The sequence below is a fragment of the Enhydra lutris genome, unplaced genomic scaffold (assembly GCF_002288905.1).
Source record: "Enhydra lutris kenyoni isolate GAN:26980312 unplaced genomic scaffold, ASM228890v2 scaffoldscaffold15, whole genome shotgun sequence".
NCBI classification, from domain to species: Eukaryota; Metazoa; Chordata; class Mammalia; order Carnivora; family Mustelidae; genus Enhydra; species Enhydra lutris.
In genome coordinates, this window is record NW_019154099.1 from 17,324,977 (window position 1) to 17,346,262 (window position 21,286).

General features: G+C 42.7%; 1 pseudogene; it reads right to left on the reverse strand.

Moving 5' to 3' along the window:
• Nucleotides 1-17,625: 17,625 nt before the first annotated feature.
• Nucleotides 17,626-18,039, reverse strand: LOC111147156 (annotated as a pseudogene).
• Nucleotides 18,040-21,286: the final 3,247 nt, after the last annotated feature.

The following is a 21,286-nucleotide window of genomic DNA, read 5'->3' on the forward strand; positions in this document are numbered from 1 at the left end:
GTAAAAACAGAAACCCTCAGCTTTTAAAATTACGGTCTTCAGGGCGCCTGGGTGGCACAGTCGGTTAAGCATCTGACTCTTGGTTTCAGCTCAGGTCCTATCTCAGAGTCACTGTGTCGAGCTCCATGCTTGGCAGGGCGGGCTTGAGAGTCTCTTTCTCTCAATCTCAACCTGAGATGACTCAGGTTATCCCGAGTGAAAAGAAACAAATTGTGCAAAAACAGAAAATAAAGACAGCAAGTGTTTCAGGGAATTAGGGAAAGGTTTATAACCAAGCCTCACCGAGCTGGTTTGATTGTGGTGATTTGTAATTACCATGACTTAACTCCTCTCTCTCCTGATGTTTCAGAGGAATGTCCCTCTCATGCCCAGTTTCTACTTTATGACTACATTGTTAGAGCTTCTGCTCGCTCACAACCTTGCCTGCTATGTGGCCTCTGCTAACAGCCTTCCCGGTGTACCCTTTCACCTTCAACTCTTCTGCTAATTGCTCCGCTCTGCTGTTGTTCACTTTCAAATTTCTGAGAGAAAAATCTCATTGCCCTGCCTAGTGACCATTATCCCTTTCTGAATGAAGCTGTTGTGTCAGACCACCTACGAGACCTCTGGAGAGCCTAAATATTTGCTGGCTTTTCATCACTTGCTCTATATACAGTGAGTGTTATATACAATGGTATAGGAAGGCGTAAGGGGCCACCTAGATCTGCCTTCCTTGACCAGCAGCTATGGATGGGGGCTTCCTAGGAGAGTAGTAAGTTTGGCCTATCACGTCCATATCCCAGAGAGAGGTATGAATACAGTGACGATGCTGGCCCTCTCCTTAGGGCACCTCATATTCCTGCAGGGGTGGAATGGTCTCGTGGCTTCCAGAAAAGAAGAAACTGTGTTGCTCGCCCCAACCAGGGCCTCAACAAGATTCCAGCTCCCCGTTGAAAGAGACTTTGGTAGCCTAAAAGGGAGGGGGGCATGTTTAGTTTCCTTGGTACCCAACTTTATTCCATACAGTAACTTAGGCAACAAAGAAAAATGGACCCTAGGTCTCTTTGGACCAAACCTTGAATGCATTTTGGTACATGATTCTGATTCAGAAAAAGTGATCATTGGCTAAAAATCCTACCTCATGATAATTTGGATATTGAAAAGGATGCATTTGTGTTTTGGCTACTTTATGGACGAAAGTACTCCCAAGTTCCAGATGATTCATCCCTCAGTATACAAAGCACTTGGCATTACTAAATGAAGTTTAAATTGGAGAGACACTATACATTACACATGGAAAAAATTTGCATTTTAACATCTCCAGAATGCTATTAAATATCTCAGAAAGATCCATAAAGAAAAGTGTGTCCTAGAGCTTGAAATAGAAAGTGATTGGAAAAAGTAGAAATAGAGTTCCTATTTTTCAAAAAGGAGCCATATCATCCCATAAATCTTTGAAAAGAAGTTTTCTTGGGCTCTGCTCTAAGCATTCAAATGCTTCCCAGGAGCACCTTGACCTTAAATTAACATTTATAGAGTTTAGCTGACATCAAGCTTTGCAGTTTAATGGAAGGTTTAAAGTTGAAGAAGGTAAGTAGTCTAAATTGGTATTGTATATTAAGTTCTGAATAAGGATGCATTTCCACAACTACCACCATTTTCATTTATTTGCCCCTCTAGAACAATAATAACAATTGGCAAAATATATGAAATGCATTTTCTTTCATGAATAATGCATTTTTATATGTTAACCTCATGGAAACAGGAACAGTTCAGCATTTTAACGCTGTCTTAAGAAACGGTATGTGTGACAATATCTGTACCATCTGACCTTGGTAATGTTGTTTTCGGGAGAATCTGTGGTATAAATAGGGGTTGTAAGAAACAGTAACCAGGGGGGTAAAATAATAAAGAGGCACCTTCAAACATAAAGAATATACAGTATAACCTATAGATCCCATTACAGATCACACGAACAAGAGATACGTTCCATTCCTGCTCAAACCAGGAGTACATTCTAAGGGGAATATGAATGTCTGGAGACTAATATATAAAGCACGAAGATGGTGTTTTAATACTGCTAATGAGTTGCCCCTTGGTTGCATTGCAGATAAAAAGTGGTTTCCTATAAAGACATATTTCTGCACTGCAAAAAGCCCAATTCATAAACACTTGGCTTTAGCACGCAAAGGAAAGCCCAGCATTTAGTCTGCCAGAATAACAGTGATTTGGTCTTTAGAAGAGATGCTTCTGAAAAAGCAGGTGAGGAGAAAAGGTGGTATTGCCCTTAGACCTTCGACCAAGGGGATCTCAGGTCCTCCGGCCTCCTTCTCCCTTGCATTTTGGAGCACCTTCCTCAAAAAGTCCTAAGTCCTCCTCTGGCAGCTGGGACCAGCTAGAGGGTGGTGCCGTCCCAGCAAGGTGCCCTGACCCAGCCGATCCTGCATGGGCCCTGGGCTCCATTGCTCCTGTTTACGGTGCTCTGCAATCCTCTCCCTTGGTCCCCCCCAGGCATAGAGGTTATCCAGGTGCTCTGAGGAGCTCCTAGGTGCACTTCAGTGGGCTTGTCCTGGGTCCCTGCGGTCAGCTGCCCAGTCTTGGATGGTAGCCTAGTGAGCAAATCATTCTTGCCCAAGGTTCAGTATTTCTTTTAAAGGGATGCATGGGCTATTAGAATAGTGCTAACAAGCTGATTTGGGGTAACTCAAATTGGTTACATAGACAGTTGCTTTTTGAAACGAAATATCTGTTCTCCCCACAAACTAGGGGTGGTCCTGTAGGTTGTTATGATAAACAATAAGGATCACAATCCTAGCCAGATTAAAAGACGGCAAGAAATTTTCCCTTTCTTCAAAGTTGAGGACATATCACTGACACAAGAGCTAAGAAGTCAATTAGTTCTTAGTAGTGAAATGTTTCGGGAAATGAGATGGTTTACAAAAATAGGAAAATATAAACCAGGACCTCCTGATAGAAACTTCCTTATTAAAACATTGCTTGTAGCGTATAGGGTCAAATCTCTTTTGCAGAAGACCTCCCTGCTTACATCCCGTTAGGAGACTTTGGGCCCTGTCAGACTCCCCTCGGGCACTGCGCTTTATCTTCTTGATCTTACTTCCTCTTGTAGCCATGGCTACTGAAACGAATGTGCATAAGATGTGACCATTTTATGCCAACGACATCTGTTCTCCCACCTGCCCTGGGCTCCCTGTGCTTTGGGTTGGGAACTCTATGCCCTCAGGAGTGGGAGTGAGCTAACGCTCCATGGGCAACCCTCAACCAAAGGAGATTCAAGCAAGATCTGAGAGCCAATGGATAAGTGTTTCTCCCTGTGATCCTATGGGTGGACTGTTCTATCCAACCACTTGTGGGGTACCAGCAGGGCAGAGCTCCAGCTGCCCACAGTTGTGACCAACTCAATAACGCACACTTGATTTGCCTTCTTCTCCACTTTCCTGGTTTGACTCTCCCTGGTCCTTCACTCCCAGTCCCTGGCACCACTTTCCAAAATAAACTTCCTGCAAAAAGCTCAAGCCTTGGGCTTTATTCTCCTGGGAGGAACTTAGGCTAAGAAAATGGAGTAATATCCCTAGGTCACTATAACTATTCCCCTAACTTCCACATGGCCTCACTACCATGGATTATGTATCATTCTGTATGGCTAGTGCAACACAAAGAGCCCTCCACAAATGCATGTATTTACAAATCTTACCACACTAATGTAAAGACCCATGATTATCCTATTATTTTCTGCTGGAGAGTATTGATTAATAAAGCAAGACCCAGATCATATGTTCCCTTGGCACTCCCGTTAGCATCCAAAATATTGTTCTGCATTCACTGGATATTTCATGGTGTTGACCACCATAACCTGCAGAAAATGGCCATATAAATAGTCCCATTAACTGCAGACCTCAGGGCTGTCAAGTGAATGAAGGCAAGGAAAACATTTTCCTCTAACGTGAGTGTTGTGAACGACAAGGTATTATATTTTAAAAGACATCTAACTGGCTTTATAAAGATACAATCATTTATTTATCTTCTACCTACATACCAAATGTCATTGAAATTGGTATAAAATCACTAACTGGTGTGTTTATGAAAAATAAAATGATTGTCAGACTAGTCAGAAAATTTCAACATTCCTAGGATTCTGTGTTTTAGAGAAAACGTTTATAGTTATGTCACCATATAATTTAGATGACTGAAGCTAGGATGCCAAAATATTCAAGTTAAGACTTAAGAACATCCAGGATGGGGGCGCCTGGGTGGCTCAGCTGGTTAAGCATCTGTCTTCAGCTCAGGTCAGGATCTCAAGGTCCTGGGATTGAGCCCTGCATTGGGCTCTGTGTTCAGCAGGGAACCTGCTTCTCCCTCTCCCTCTGCCACTCCCCCTGGTTGCACTTTCTTGCTTTCTCTCTTTCTCTCTCTCTGTCGAATAAATAAATAATTTTATTTTTAGGAAAAGAACATCCAGGTCCTATTGGAAAATGCAGAAGTATTGTTACAGTGAAACAGGCAAGTCAGAAATGGAATAACCGAAGTTATATACAGTCATATATCCACACTCACACATGATCAATTAGGTCTGCAGCATTTGCATGCGGCAATTTTCCATAGTCCCAAAGGGAGAATGGGATGATTAAAGTGTTTCTCTTGGACAGGCATCGTTGCTCTTTAAAGAGGAGAAAACTCTAGTTAACATCTGGTTGAGATACATTATTGAAATACATTCTGGACCTTGCTTCTTTTGGTTGAACAGCTGGAATTTTTTTTTTAAATCATTTTAACCACCTAATTTTCAACTTCTTCTGGGTGGGGGAAAAGGAAAGCATTAAAATATATATATATATATATACACATATATCCTTTTTATGAGCACCAGTTCTGTCCCAAGCATCTAGGTCATGTTTGACATATGTTATTTCTAATAGGGTCATTGAGAAATGCACCAGTGATAAGCTTTATATAAAGAGGTGTAACCAGTACCCTTGTGTACATTTTGTTGTTTTATCTTTTCTGTTACAATATCCTGAATGTGGGTTCTAGTCAGGGAAATAAAAGTCAGAATAGGTATTTTAAGCAGAGGGGCCTGCATACACGGAATTATTTATACAAGAGTTCGAAGTGTGCAAAGGCAGGAAGGAAATGCTGGAGTAGCCCCGATCTTAGTCACTGCCGGGAGCAGCTACCACCCTCAGGCCTGAGAGAGCAAAAGAGAAGAGGTCGTCAGAACCTCAGACTTCATGGGAGGTCCCTATGTCACCCACAGCTGGTGATATTTCCTTGGGGGGAGATGACATGTTTGGTGCTGGGAGTGCCAAAAGAATCCAGAGGCTCCCAAAGCTTGGGGGTGTCCAGAAACTAGGGAACAAGACAGAAACACCTTCCCTTCCTTCAGCATTCCAACCTCCAGTCTGTGCTTCCACTAGAGAACTTAACAGAAGGTAGACGTCAAGGGAGCCTGAAAAATGAAAATACTATATTGATGTTTTATTAATTCATATTCTCACACATTGAAATGTTTCTAAGCGGGTTTTTTTTTTTCCATCTGACATCATGAGTCAACTGACAGATATAAAAAATTTTAGAGAACTAGGTGAGTTTCCACTGGCTTCAAACTAAGGTGTTATCAAATTTAAGGGTAAGTTAAGCTTTCCAAATTCTACACCAGAGAATGTGGTTCAAGGTTTACTTTCATTAAACGCAGTTGAAGCCAACTTTCTAGAGAACCACAGAGGGCTTGTATCCTTAATTGGCTCTAAATTGGTAATACTTAGCAGCTCTTTCTAACCCTTGCTATTTGTCACCCAACAGGCTTTTCCCCAAAGACTCCCAGAGTAGTAATTTTCTTATATAGTACCTTTACACACACAGAAGAAATATTTATTGTGACTAAGTCAATGTCCAGGGTTAAAAGTAGAAATGCTTTCTTTCTGCTGCGGGTACATGATGAGTAGAAAAAAACTTACAAGTCAGAAAACTTTAGTTCGAACTCAGTTACCGTATCTAATATCCATGATGTAATCTATATATAGTACCCTATTTTTATAGCATGGTTTCTCAGCGCTGGCACTATTGACATTTTGGGACAAATAATTCTTTGTTGTGAGGAGCTGTCCTCTGTGTTGTATGATGCTTAGTCCCACCTCGCCACCTCCCCACCTCCCCACTAGATGCCAGAAGGGCACTCAGATCTGTGACAACCCAGAATGTTTCAAGGCACAGCTAAGTGCATAGTTGAGAACCGCTGCTCAGAATACGTTTCCTCAGCTAATTGTAATTACTTCCTGTGGTTGTTGCAAGGTAAGATGAGATGTCCTAGATCTCTCAATGGTCTTAGCCTGCACCCAAATTAGCAGACTGATGCCTCATTGGTAAAGTGGGGTGGGGGTGGGTAACTGTTTTTGGCTGTGCCCTCTGGCTGCTGAAAATGTGGTCAACATCCCTTGAGATCTTTAATCCTGTACTTAAAATTTGGATAATTTGTTCATCACAGATTGGGGGGGGGTATTGGTTTGCATTTTTCAAAATATTGCATTAAATATTATCAATATTGTGTTAATTAAATATTTCTATAAATATTTATTCTGTTAATATTTAATGGGTGATAAACATTAATTTTAATATATTAAAATAGCTTAATTATAAATAAATATTACATTTCAAATATTGCATTAGGTATTATGAATATTGCATTAGGATATTATTTATTTTGATTACTGAGTTTTTTGTAGCCCCTTAAATTTTGAGCCTTGTCCCTGCTGATGAACGCAGGCCCAGGGAAGCCTGGCTAAATCAGAATTTGCATTTTAACGAGGTCCCCAGGTGATTTGGATGCAGGAAAGTTCAAGAGGCACCACGGTAGTTGCCCCAAGACGCTGCAGTGGGGGGTGCAGGTGCCGGATAGGTGTGGAGACCACAAGGCCTGGGAGGCCAGCGTGGGGCACATCTCAGATAGGGATGGATAGTGGGGGCAGGCGAAGCCGAGGAGCTGTTTTCATAGCCGGTTAGGCGAGACACCTGCTCTTTGGATGCCTAGCTGAGAAGGGGTGATACAAAGTGGGAGAGGCACTCCCTCCTCTCCAGGGGCCAACGGATGCGAAGTCTTCAGGGACTGCGACAGTCCTCTGCCAGCACTGGCCTGCGGCTCTGAGCTCCCGCGCGCGCGCCTTCTCAGGGAGGGCGCTGGCGCCCTCCAGCGGATCTGCGGGCGCGGCGCGCGTGAGACGGGCCCGGGCGGAGCGCGTGCAGTCCGGGAGTGCTGGCTCGGAGACAGTCTCTCGCTGGGTGCGGCTTTCCAAGGGCCCTAGGCCTGGGGCGTGTTGGGATGGGCGGGAGTCCCTGAAGATGATGGACCTGCAGATGACTGTGGGAGCAGCCGTGTGCTGGGGAGAGGGAAGGAAACTTAGTTTACAAAGATGCATGCATTAATTTATTCGGATTTGAAATTTTGAGGGTCTATTGTGTCGTTAAGCAATGGGTGGGTGAACGCTGGAGAACGTCTGTGGCTACTCTTCGATGAATATTAACTGCGTGAACGCCTGAATCCTGACTTCGAACCCATGACTTGGGCCACATCAGCACTGCTCTACCGTGAGCACGTTATAGACCAGAAATGGTTATTGCCTTTATAGGCCTAGAGCAGTGGCTCTTAAATCTCCGACGATGTTATTTTGAAGAACAGGCAAATTTTTATGCATACCCCAGCTGCACGGACCCCTGATCTATCTCACACGTGTGTGTACTAACTAGCCTGTTCAAGAGTGTGGAGTGGCTATTGTTCTTAATAAGATGCAGTATTAAGTTCACTTTATGTCATTCTGCATTTTCTCCTTGAAGGTGTACCAAATATAGATAATTCTAGATGGGAATGTGTATGTGTGTGTGTGAGAGACAGAGAGAGAAAAATTTTAAAGGTCATTTCTCATAGTTAAAATATTGGCTTTCTTGTAGTTTACTTTTTAAAAAGGTTTTATTTATTTATTTTGAGAGAGACGGAGACAGAGCTAGCAGGGGCTGGATCCCAGGAGCCTGGGATCATGGCCTGAGCTGAAGGCAGATGCTTAACAGACTGAGACACCCAGGCTCCCCTGTAGTTTACTTTTCATCTGCTAAGTAAAAATGGCAGAGATCAAACCTGAGGACAAGAATCTGGGGCACAAAATTTTGGTCCCTGTGTCTAACACGGTGTATTTTTTTTAACCATCTGGGCCAAACTTTAATTTCTTAAACTCACATATATTCAAAGCAGATTATGTGTCTATAGTCATATATTTATTTTTTAAGGGAATCTTATGCTTAAAAAGTTGAAAATCCTGCTTTGCACACTCTACCTTTATAATGACATTTAGCAAATGAGGACACTAAGAAATTAGAGTTTTGCCTAGCTGCTTTAAAAATACACAGCGTTAAAAGCAGTTATCACAATTTTGTGTTCCAGACGCTCCTGTCCCCTGGCTCCGTCCTCTCTGCCGCTCTCACTCAGCATACGAAAAGTAAACTATAAGAAAGCAAACTATTTTAACTATGAAAGGTGACCTGAAGAAAAATCATTTCAAGACCAAGTTGGTTGCAGCAAAATTCATTAGCCTCCTCCAGGATGAAAGCTGGTGTCTGGGTGACATTCCAAGGTTACTAATGCTTGTCAGCCCCACAACTTGCAGACTGTACATGATGGGGAATCTTTGGGGTTTGGCATCAAAGGAGAAAGGATGTAAAAATGGCCCTGATGGATGTTCTGAGGTTGTTTGATCTAAATCCAGAGAAAATAGCAGCTATCACAGCTGATGGAGTACCCGCTATGACTGGGAAGATGAATAGTATGGAGAAAAAAAATTAAAGTCAGAAAAGCTTGTGCCAGACATTTTATCATATCTTTTTTATTTTATTTTTTACAAACCAAGCTTGACAACTTGGAAATCCCTTTGTGCAGTTTATAAAATAATGAATTCTAAATGAGGGCCTGGATTCACCAACAGACCAAGCAATTTCGTAAACAATTTCTGTTCCCCAATATGGCTCCCTGTCATCGCATTTTCAAGTCAGATCACTTCCGTGAGGTGGAACAGTAATACATGAGATGCATATCTTTGAAGCGTTAGCTATCAGACATGGTAGGAGCCAGTTACTCGATGTCCCAATGACAAGAAAGGTATCCTGTGTTATATTTCCGCGTCTGATTTACACTCAGAGAAGAGTCAACTGAAAGACAAAGGTGCTACAGGATAATTTGTATTCTCATATCATTTCTCCTGTGGTCAGCGGCGTTTATTCTCTGATTTCATTACCATGGCTATTTCTTACTTTCAAACTCCTTTTAAATACAAACAAACACGAATGTGCCTACACACCCGTACACATACACACACATGCACACACACCACTCTTCAGAGTTGCAATTAATCGTGTGCTTTACAAGGGTTTCCTCCTGTTAATGCCTGTCCTTCCATCAGTTTCCAAGCTCCTGGAGAACAAGTGCTGAGTCTATTATGCCCTTTGTGTTCTCCCCACACAGTGAGTGTTCAATAAATACTATTGACTGACTGACACATCTCCCTCTTTTCTCTTTGTCTCTGACACCTCTGCTTTCTCTCAGAAATAGTATTTTTTAAGTGGCAATATTTTCCCACTCTGGACTTATAAAAAAGCTCTTCTCAGCCTCTAACTTTTTCTTTATGTAAGATTTTTCAACAATAGACAAACTACAGGTGGAAAGAAACCGATAATCTACAACCCCTTGACAATAAATCTGTTTTTAATTGGAGTGTGACAAGTATCTCACAGAATGGACGCTTTTTCCCCAAGAACAATGCCGGTGTGAACATCTCTGCTGAAGCGGCCATTAAAAAATCATCACGCCTCCTGCCTGTCCTACCCACTCGGACTATGCCTGAATTCAAGGCCGGCATTCACAGGCGGCCCCAGCTTTATTTTTCTTTCGCTGTACAATGGGTCAGACCTTCTGTCTATATTCAGGGTCTCTGTTGTTCTTGCACGGAACTTAAATAGCAGTTGGTTCTCCTTTTGAAACACACGCCTAAACCACAATTATTTTTTTAACCTTACCTTAGGAAAACTATTGGTAGTTCAGTGATATCCAGAAATATGGACTTTTCAGGAGACATGAAAGTGTACCCTCCATCAACCTGAGTATTGTTTGATCTCACAGAGGCAAGGGAATAATGTGCCTTTATTACTGTTGGCTTTCTCTATCCCAGCCATTATGGATTGTGTAGTTGCGGTGGGTGATTGTTCCAGGGAGATTGCTCTCATGTCACATCCTCCCATTTGTGTCAGCCTCCTGGAGAAGGTGCTGGGGAGAAAAATCTCATCCCTACGAGGCCACTGTTCTTCACACCCTGTCTCTCCACTCACGGCAATTAGAGTACAAAGCCACCATCTCTTTGGTACTGTTTCCATTTCCGGTTTCTTTTCTTCTAACCTGAGTTGAAAGCCTCTTGGAAAACGAGAATGTTCAGGAAAAGGGAAGGCTGTGAATAGAAGTCATCCGGATTTGCATAAGACAGCACTGTGGATGGTCATTTCTTATTCCGCTCACCTGCTGACGGCTGCCTGCCTTGTTGTCGCCGTTGACACAGCATCTGTAACACCCAAATCCGAGCAGCCACTGCGGCTCCCCAACCCATTTTAGGCTCTGTTACTCCATCAGAAAAGGCACCAACTAAAGTGTCTTAGGCCCTGGAACAAGGATTCTAACACAAATTGTGTACTTAGGAGGCCATCTCAGGAAACCAGTGGAGTTGGTGTTATCCAATTCAGGAGACTGGAACTTTCCATAGTTATGGGGGAAGTGGGAGAACAGGTGTTCACAGTGGGGTGGCTTACATGATCCGCAGGGTGCTAGGTCTACCTTCCCATGCTTGGAAGCAGAGTAACTTGTGGGAAGATGTAGTTAAAAGAAAAGCAGTGTGGGCAGAAGGTGCTTGTGGCCGCAGCCGATGACCTAGGCCTCTGCCCCTGGAGGAGAGGGTGCCCTTGGGGGATCGCTGGTTGGATCAGCAGCGGCTTCAGCAGCAGCAGTGGCCGAAGATGTGGCTTCCTCGGGGGAGCCAGGCAGACACAGCTGAAGTGAGTTGTGGGAGAGTCTCAACATTTCTCTTCCCACTTTGGAAGCAGAGAGAGGATGAACGGAGGTCAGAAGAACCACAGGACTCTTACGTTGCCCCTAAAAATATCCTTAGACTGCTCTCAGGCAGGAAACAGTGATCCGAGGTGGTGGTTAAAGCACGTTCACCAGGCTCTGACCTGTAAGGAAGCTCCATTTTACAGAGAAAAGCTAAAGCCCAGAGATTAAGTAACACAGCGGGGACGTAGCCGAGCCAGGATTTGAAATCCAGCAGCCTTTCTCCAGAGTTGATTCTTAAGAACCCCTGCTGACACCATCAGGGGCACACAACATCTACTCACATGTGTGCTCATCCTGCCTTCTTGGCTTTGTCCCAGCATCAAGGAAGAAATGGTGGTGCCTTGTCTTAGAATTGCTCAGTTTCCTCTGTGGAGATTCTTGGCTTTAGGCCTTATGCCTGGTGCCATCAGTGTATATACTCTCTTACACCGTCTTTATTATGACTCTAGGGATACCATGATTTACCAAAGGAAGCAGAACCAGAATCATATTCTTAGCATATGGCATATAATCCCTAGCCTCGTGTTTGGGATTATAAACTCTGCTTTGAATAATCTCCTTCCACCTCTTGTGTTGTGTTCCCGGTCCCCATGTTAACATACCTATTTCCCCCTTTCGAAAGTCGAGACCATTCCTCTTTCCAAGGCAATGCCCACAACACTTAAGGGAAATCCAGCCATCATAACACTTTGATATTTCTGTCGGGGAACATACGCTGGGCCAGGTAATTATTCAGGTAATTTTTTCCTCCCAGGAGAGCAGGCCGTTATTGCGACAGCTTATGTCCCTGTTACAGATAAAGTTTACATTGTCAATTAATGGGAATACACCAGGTAATAGTCAGGAGTTCTCGGGGGATCATCTGGGAGCCATTTCCAAATGTCCTTTATGGAAGCATATGGTCATATCCTCCACTTCATCGCCGGGTCAATCAGCAGTCGCTCTTTAATATGGTATGTTCTTCACGCACCAGTGCAATTTCCAAGCTCCATCCCATTTGTTTTTTCCCCCACGGTGCTTGAAAGTTGCTTAAGCCGCGGATTATTGCCTTGCCATGAGCGCTGATCGCTCTTCTGGATAGTAGGCATTCCGATGTCATCTTTAATTTGCGATATTAATATTGAACCCCATCACCGTTCAGTGGTTTTAGTGAAGTATTTACATATAGACTAGCGAAGTGTTTGAGCAGTGCATTGAAAACTGTCCGTTCCTAATTGGAACCGTAAAGTTTACCACGGCATCTGCGTGACACGGATATGATTTCTGGTTATAAAGCGGCCTCAGAGGTTTGCTTCCAAAAAACAAATGCGATGTGTTTTTGCAGCTCTGTGCTACCCCGCCCATGCAGACTGTTGGTGATTGGGGGTGACGGGGCTCCAAGAACTGTTCTTTTTGCAACCTCACACACTTTTAGAAAGATTAACTATCTCGAAGAGTTTTTACTGGGAATCACATTGAAAATTAATGAGCTAATTAGTTAAGAAATGTATGAATTTATTATGAAAGGGAAAACTGGTACCATGGTGACAGCACAAAATGCATGAAATGTCCTTTTAGTTTATGACACTGGAGAAAGGTGGACCTGTTAAGGAACCTTTGGACTGCTCTTATTAATTATCTGGTTTAAAGATCCCTTCACCCTGTGAGAAGGATGGATATCCATTGGGATTTGAGAGAGTCAGACTGAAGAAAGAAAGAAAAAGAGAAAAGAAAAGGGAACATCTTCCTAGTCGTGTGTTGGATGACCTTGTGCCCTGGTGTGTTTAAATTGCTTACTTCCTATAACTCTATAAACTTCTGTGTTTTCATTTGCCGGATTAGATTGAAGTGTCAACTATATTTGATGAATGGCATTGGTAATATATGTTCATGTTCGTCTTTGCTCTTTCTGCTTTTATTTATATAGAGTCAGTATAATTTATTTCTCCCGAAAAAGCTTTCAGCAAAAAAGATTTTTTAAAGTACAAATACTTTTTAACAGGGCTCTGGGGTTCGTGATGATCAAATCACTCATCTTTCCTTCTTCGTTCTAGCTTTTTTTTTTTTGGACGTGCTTACTTTTCTTTTAAATCTAGCAACTGAAAAAGAATACAGAAAGGTGAGCTCAGTGGTTGCACCTAAGCCCTTAAGTGGTTGCATAAAACGTTACTGTGGCAGACCAGCTTTTAGCTCATTCTGTGTGTATATTAGTGTAATGATATCAAGAATTGTGCAATTATCTGGATAATTTAATTTAAAAATACCAGTCTGCAGCCTTCCCTATGCAAGTACTTTATTCCCTCCCATAGCAGGCTGAGCAAAAGATTATAGATGTATTGCCCTTCTTGCTGACTATGAGTCTGTTCTTTTCTTAGGAGGTGTTGGGGAGGAATCCCAGGTCATCTTGAGGCTAAAATGGAGTATGCTGTTAATTGTATCATCAGCTATTCACACTGTATTTTTATTTAGATCAAAATGTTATGTTTAGGCTAATAGGCATGCCTATCTCTGTCAAAGCTCTCTCTGGGGATTAATAGAATAAAGGGGTGATGAGGAGAGGAAGGAAATGGAGGGAAATCACAAAGTCAGCCTAATTAGAATCTTCAAAACTACCTACCACAAAAGCTAGGACACTGGAGGGACATAAATACTGGGGAAAACATAATAAATACAAAGCTGGATTTGGGGAGTCACTGGTTCCTCCCCTCCATCCCTCCCTCTCTACCTTCCTTTCCTTCTTCCTACCTTCTTTTCTTTTCTTTCTTTTCTTTTTTTTTTTTTTTAAGATTTTATTTATTTGACAGAGAGAGACACAGCGAGAGCTGGAACACAAACAGGGAGAGTGGAAGAGGGAGATGCAGGCTTCCTGCTGAGCAGGGAGCTGGGTGCTAGGCTCCATCCCAGGACCCTGGGATCATGACCAGAGCTAAAGGCAGATGCTTAATGAAATGAGCCATCCAGGTGCCCTGTTACCTTCTGTTCTTTTTTTTTTTTTTTTAAAGATTTTATTTATTTGACACAGAGAGAGAGAGATCTCAAGTAGGCAGAGAAGCAGGCAGAGAGAGGAGGGGAAGCAGGCTCCCCGCTGAGCAGAGAGCCTGATGCGGGGTTCGATCCCAGGACCTTGGGATCATGACCTGAGCTGAAGGCAGAGGCTTTAACCCACCACGTCACCCAGGTGCCCCCCTTCTGCTCTTTTTAAAAAAGATTCTATCCTTATCCTGCACCTCATCTCTCCCTCATTTCTCTTTTCATTCTTTTGGCCATCCAAGAATTTCTCCTTCTAATTGAAATCCACAGTCTTTTTATTGTTTACTGAAAGGCTGTTGAAACAAATGATTGATGTGATAAATGCCCAAGTTAAACCAGTTCAATCACAGAAATACTGACATGCATATAACTGTATTTCTGCTTCGCATATCCATTTGTCTCTGATCCACAGTCGCTGTCATTACCACAAGCCAACGGGCTGGGGTCAGCACAACCTGTGTTCTGAGTGCCCAGGGCTCAGACCCTGACTTCCGTGGGACTCTATCAAAGAGAAAGGGATGACGTGCATGCTTTTGGAAGACTCGGGATGCATTTGTTCTGACACCAGAGAGTCAAATAAGCTGAACTTTAAAAAAATAAAGAGAACATATGAGCAAATTACAGTCCTGTATGACTGAACACCATATAGATTCTCATGAATTAAAAAAAAATAGAAATAGCCAGATTTTACTTCTCATGTACATATGGATGAACTCGGATCAATAGCTTTTAATTTTTATAGTATTGACAACACAGATGACTTTGAAAATGAAATCAGCATTAGCTGGAACAGAAGAATGTGTTCATGTTTGTTTCTTTTTAGTGCAAAGATTTCTAAATTGTGTGATTAATATGCTAAATAAGTTGGCTCAAATTCTACTTTGTTTATTCTTGTATAACACTCTTTGCAGTCAGTTGTTATAATTCCTGTTCATTTGGAAAAAGAATATGTTAACATATGGGATTACATAAAAATAAAGTTAATTTCAAATAACTAGGTATTTATATAGCCACACGATCCTTTGAGGGGACTTAAAAAATACACATATGTGAAAATGTTTATGGCTTTGGCTCTGGAGCAAACATGATCATATTATGACCCTTAGATAGCTAACAGATATCTCAAATTCAACACAATCTCAACTGAACGCTTCTCAGTTTATGTCCCCATAACTGCTGCTACCATAGTTTTCCCCATTTCATCCATTTAGTCAGTTGTTCAGACCAAAAACTTCAGTGTTCCTTACCTCTCTGATTCTCTCACATCTCATGTCCCATCTTGTGGCAAAGACTATTCATTCTACCCTCAGATTAGGCCTCCAATCCGACCATGCCTCCCTACGACCGTCACTATCCCTTGCCCTCTCCCCTGAATTCCCCTGAAGGAACAGTTGTCTAACTCCTCCCCCTGCTTCCACACTTGCTCCTACAGGGTCTCTTCTCAACAGAGCAGCCAGAGTGATTCTTTACAAACATAAGTCAGAGCTTTGTTCTCTTCTACTCAACATCCTCTAATGGCTTCCTTGTCACTTTGAGTAAAAGACAGATCTTTCCCATGTCCTGTATGATATGGCGCCCATTACTTGTTTGACTTCCCCCTCCTATTAGGCTCCTCTTTGCTCCGTCCATTTGAGTCACCTTGATATTTCTGTTGTTCCCTCTGCCTGAAAGTTCTTTGTCCAGATAGTTTCATGGATGACTGCATTTTCTCCTTTAGATCTTTGCTCAAAGAGCAAACGTCAGTGAAGCCTTCTTACTCACCTTATTTACAGTTGTATACCATACCTGCTGTCCCTCATTATCTTTCTCGCCCACGTGTTTTTCTTCATAACACACACACATACATACAAAATGTTAGATTTATGTTAGATAGTGATGCTATATGTACATATAAATACTAAAATAATATGTAATCCCTGCTTGTGTGCATGCATGCCCACATATACACACAATTTATGAATTGTCTATCTTTCTTTACCAGAATGTCAACTCTGAACACAGAGATTTTTGGATATCCTGCTCATTGCTAAATCCAGGTGCCTAGAACTATACCTGGCACATAGTAGAAGCTCAATAAATTATTGTTAAATGAATGACTACACGGTTGGATAAAGTAATCAGTGACTTGACATAGCTGATTTATTTCTTGAAGTATATCGTAAGTGAGACCATACCAGGCCTCCTTTTACTATGCTAAATACTCTGAAATTGCTGATAATTTGCTTTGACCTGCACAAATGGCTATGGTTAATACTACGTGTACATTTCCCTTCCATTTCTTGTGTCTTGCCTCTTTTTGTCTTCTGATGGCTAGCATCTTCTCTGGTTTGTCTTCCTCATACTTATCCATCACTTCTCAACGCCACTGTCACAGTGAAGAACTGGCTTGGCCAATAGATTCATGACACTCTCTTTCAATGCTTTATCCATAACTCATCTGAGCCTTTCCCACATCAGCCACACAGGGTAACTAAGCATCAGATACTGTGGGAATCAGATGCATATGGAGATGAGGACCCTTACCTCTTCCATTCATGTCTCTTGCATATTTCTGGAGACTTGGGATCGTGTCCAAATTGGCCGAGAGACAAGTATGGTGTTAATGCTTTCTTCTACCTCTCTTTGATCAGCTAATTAGGTAGAACAGGTGATCCAAGCAACTGTGGTAGGGTCACTACAAGTGGAATGATCATGAACAAGATAGGCCAATTTAAGAAGTTAAAGGTGAGGTTAGATGCTGTCTAACAACAGGGTCTTGCCTTGGCCTGGTGGGAATTTAGAGAAAGGTCTGGCCATGGGTGGGGGTGGGTGGGCCTGCATTACTGAGTGGTGGGGATTGCGTGGGAGCATCATCAGGCTGCATGACCCAGTTCAGAGAAGGACAATTTCTAGTTAGCTTTTGGTGAGCCAGTGAGGCCTGGACCCGTGCTTGTTTTATCTAGCTCATAGGGATGAGGAGGGCATATAAATAGAAGAGGTAGAATGGTCAGCAAGTTGACCTTCATTCCCTTCTTAACCACTGAGAACGATGCCAGTCCCTGGGCCAAACCAAGGGCCTACTTCAGGTATGGGTCATAAATGAGCCCAGCTGCACCACACCTTCAGAAACCATGGGCTTTGTGAATTTTGTTTCTTCACATATGACAAATATCCAAAAGTCTTGTCTTTTTTTCTCTCTCTTTCTTTCTTTCTCTCTTTCTTTCTTTCCTTCCTTCCTTCCTTCCATCCTTCTTTCTTTCTTTCCTTTTAAATTCCTTTATTATCTTCATAATATATAATGAACACCTTGCCATGCAATAGGGTAAAACTCTCCATCTGACAGAATCTTACAGATTGGGTCAAATGCAACATTCAGTTAGCAGCTGGTCATAGGAGATGCACAGGAGACATGTGACACCAAAAGGTTTACAACAAAGGTACATCAAGCACATGCAAGTTTAGGAAGCATGAGTGTCTTCCAATTAACTTCAGGGGGGAAAAATCAGGATTCAAGGCACAAGGCAAAACTCATGATGGTCATGGTGAGGAGGGTCAGGGCTAACTGCCCGCAGACTGTGACTGACTTGCTTTTCCCTCAACTGTTCCATCCGCTGTCTCACCGCCTCCCCAATCCTTTCCATATTCCCTTCTCTCATCCTTGCCTGTGGCTCCAAGCCTGGGAATCATGTCCCACCCACACTGCAGGGTGGGCTGCCTAACACCGAATTGCCTAGGATTTCCTCTAGGCACACAGTAGTCACCAGCTTCCAAAGGGAGGGCCAAGGACTCTCCTATATTAGCAATTCGCTCCTTTCTGTCCTTTTCTTTTTTCATTTTCCTGGTTGGTCTTGTCCATGTTGAGATTTTTTACTGCTTGTTCCTCCTGGGCCTCTCCTTGCAGTCTCCTCCTCCCCATTCTCCATTCTCTGACACCAGTGTGAGTGCACCACTGTGACACTTAGACCCTGCTTCCACTCTGCCTACTACTCTTTGGTGACACCGGAAGCAGGTACTGAGAAGGAAGGGAGCAAGCGACAGCCAGTGACAAGTATCCAAGAGTCTTCATACATTTCTGCTCCGATATTGCGCCTGCATTGACTGGACCGAGTCCTCACACCTCCTTTATTACTACCTTGAAACAATAGGTGACGTAGAAATCTGGAACAAGGATAGAAAGGGAAGCACTTCACTAATAATGTAGATCATCTTTTCTCATTGGTCACTGGATATACATTGAGACAAATTTGTATGCAGAAGGATTTTTTTGTTTTGTTTTGATTGATTTTTAAAAACCTCTTATGTGAGACTCATAAGAAGTCATGGAAGAGTTCCTGTGTATCCCTATGCAGCTCTCACCAATTGCCACCTCTTACGTAACTATAATATATTCTTAAAATCATGAAATCAACACAGATCTACTGCTATGAACAGACGGAAAGATGTTATTTTATAATGACAAAGGGAGAGTTTCTTAGATTACATTTGTTTTCACCTAGGATGAAACAAAGTGACTCACAGCAGCCTCTTTAATGCATTTTCCTCTCTGTTGAAGAACTACAATTATTAATAGTTGGGTGGTTGGAAGGTGAGTTAGTAAATGTGCTTAAATCCGATCATGCCTTCCCATTTTGTCTGTCCTCAGGTATTCATGTTTGATTGGTTCCCGGGTCTCTGCTGATGTCTGAGACGCATAATTTTCAACTCAATGCTCGCTATCAAACCATCGATTCTCAGAGCTCCGACACATGTAGGAGGAGCCCCAACAACAGCCTTTCATGGGCTGATTGTTAGTGAGAAGACAGGCTGTGCCCTGGGTAACAGAGCCTCTATCTCTTTGAAGCAGTCCCGGCTATTTCCAAGACATTGTACAGCTTCATCCTTTCCTTTCTCCTGGCCATACATCTAGGGCTTTGCTATTGTGGTGTAGACAACCCACAAATATGGTTTTCCATGTGGATTCGCTATGGATAAGAGCTGGTGACGAAACTGTGCCTTCAGAATGGGTTAGCGGACATATATGCTCCTGTCTTCTCTATGCATGTATGGTACTAAAACATTTAAAAGTTTCACATATATTCCAGCCCCAGAAGCCCAAAATCCTTCCTGATCAGCCATTTTGAACAACCCTTACAGGACTTGATAAAGGTTAACCAAAGATTCAAGGGGGCCCCCTAATAGAATTGGCAGCGGACTTCCCTCCTGGAGGATCCATCAACGTCTTTCCCTTCAGTGTAGCCAGAAACCAGTGCAACAACTTTCGATCCACTTAGGGAACTTTCTCAAAAGTAAGACAATTATTTCACCAGATGCTGTGATATCATGGGTCCCACTTCATTGTGGTTTGGCAGATTTATGTTATGTGGACTGAAGTTTTGGTCATCTTTCTAAATCTGCATCTAAATGTTGATGCTGTTAAAGAAAAAAAAATCATGACGCTTAGAGAATGGTAAGGCAGACTTTATTCACGGAAATTATCACCATAGGTGTGGGGACCCTGCAGTGGGGTCTCGCAGTGGAAGAGAGGGATAAGCTCAACTCCAATTGCGACCTGAAGAAGTGAGAAATTAGAGTCAAGGAACAGGGTGGGAGTCAGTGGAGGGAAAATTACCAAGAGGAAACATCAGAGGTAAGAGGATTCTGGCAAAACTGACCTACCATGATCCTTCCTGAAGGCAGGCCAGGGCGATTGGACATCACCTGGGAGATGGTAGAAAATGAAATTGGCTATCAGAGGTGACAATATGTAGAGGATGAGGGATAAACTAACGTAACAGGATTCTTGCTGAAATTGGACAATGCAGAGATGAACCAGTAGTTCAAAAGTTGCGTCCTAGTTGAAAATTCAGGGGAGGAGCCTGATTAGAGTTTGGGCCAAGGGCAGAATCTTTGCAAATGTTTGAGGTGTCAAAAGATGCTTATTATTAGTAAACAGACAGGTGGGCTTCGTTGGTAAGATACTCTCAGACTTTTCTTTATCTGCTACCTCTTTTGGTAAAAATGGAAGGGACAAGATCCTGAAGTTGTTTCTTAGCAAATGTAAGGAGGAGGGCAAACTGACTTTACCCTCAGACCGCCTCCTGTGAAACCCTGTAGTAATTAGAAATTGCAGGCATTTCCCCCAGGATATTATCTTCAGAGATGAAGATGTTTAGTGGGAACTAAGGATTCATAATGATGTTATTGCAAAGAGACAGCCTCATGCTTCGGGTCTTAGAAGTCACCTCTCTCATCAATCAATCGTAGGAGAACCAGTTTTTGCAAGCATGAGTAACCTGGGGGGATTGGAGATTATTGCCTCAGTTATTTCGATCAGAGCAAAACACAAACTATGTGTGTGTATCTCTCTCTCTCTCTTTTTTTTAAAGAATAATTTATTTATTTGAGGGAGAGAGCATGCAGGGGCTTGGGGCAGAGGGAGAGAGGGAGAGAGGGAGAGAGGGAGAGAGCGAGAGAGTCCCAAGCAGACTCAGCACAGAACCTGACACAGAGCTCCATCCCATGACCCTGAGATGACGACCTGAGCCAAAACCAACAGTTGGATGCTTAACTGACTGTGCCACCCAGGTGCCCCACGATGTGTGTCTTCAGCCGCTTACTGAAGAATATGTATGAGAAAGAATATGGAAGTGGCATAAATGATTGAAGGATAATCTGACAGTCATGTGAAAGATTGAGGGTTCTGGATTGCAATCTTTTACATCTTTGGGAAAAGATGTAAAAAAGGAAAAAAAAGTTTCACTTTTCTTAGGGTTAATTCCGGTCCTGGATCCGTGACAATGACTAATGCTTCATTTGGTTTTGCTTTTGATTTTAGCTCCCCCCACCTGCCCCTGCCTGCCCCACTCTCAGAAGATAATCTTGTCTCCCAATTAATCAAGAAAATTGAGGCCATTTAGTATGATCTTTCTTAAATCCTGACCCCCTATTTATAAACTCTTTGCACTCACCCCTGCACTTCCCTCCTTCCCCTTTGTCTCAGAGGCTCAGGTATTCCTTTCTTTTTAAGGCCAAACCCACCACCTATCTCTTGAGCCCGTTACCCTCTGCCTCTTTTAGGACCTTGTTCCATCTTTCCACGCCCTTCCCAGGGTTTACAATTTATGCAGAAAATTCTATGCTAAACTCAAGATTTTGGAAGAAATGTTTTCCCCTTCCGTTTTGGTTAGCATC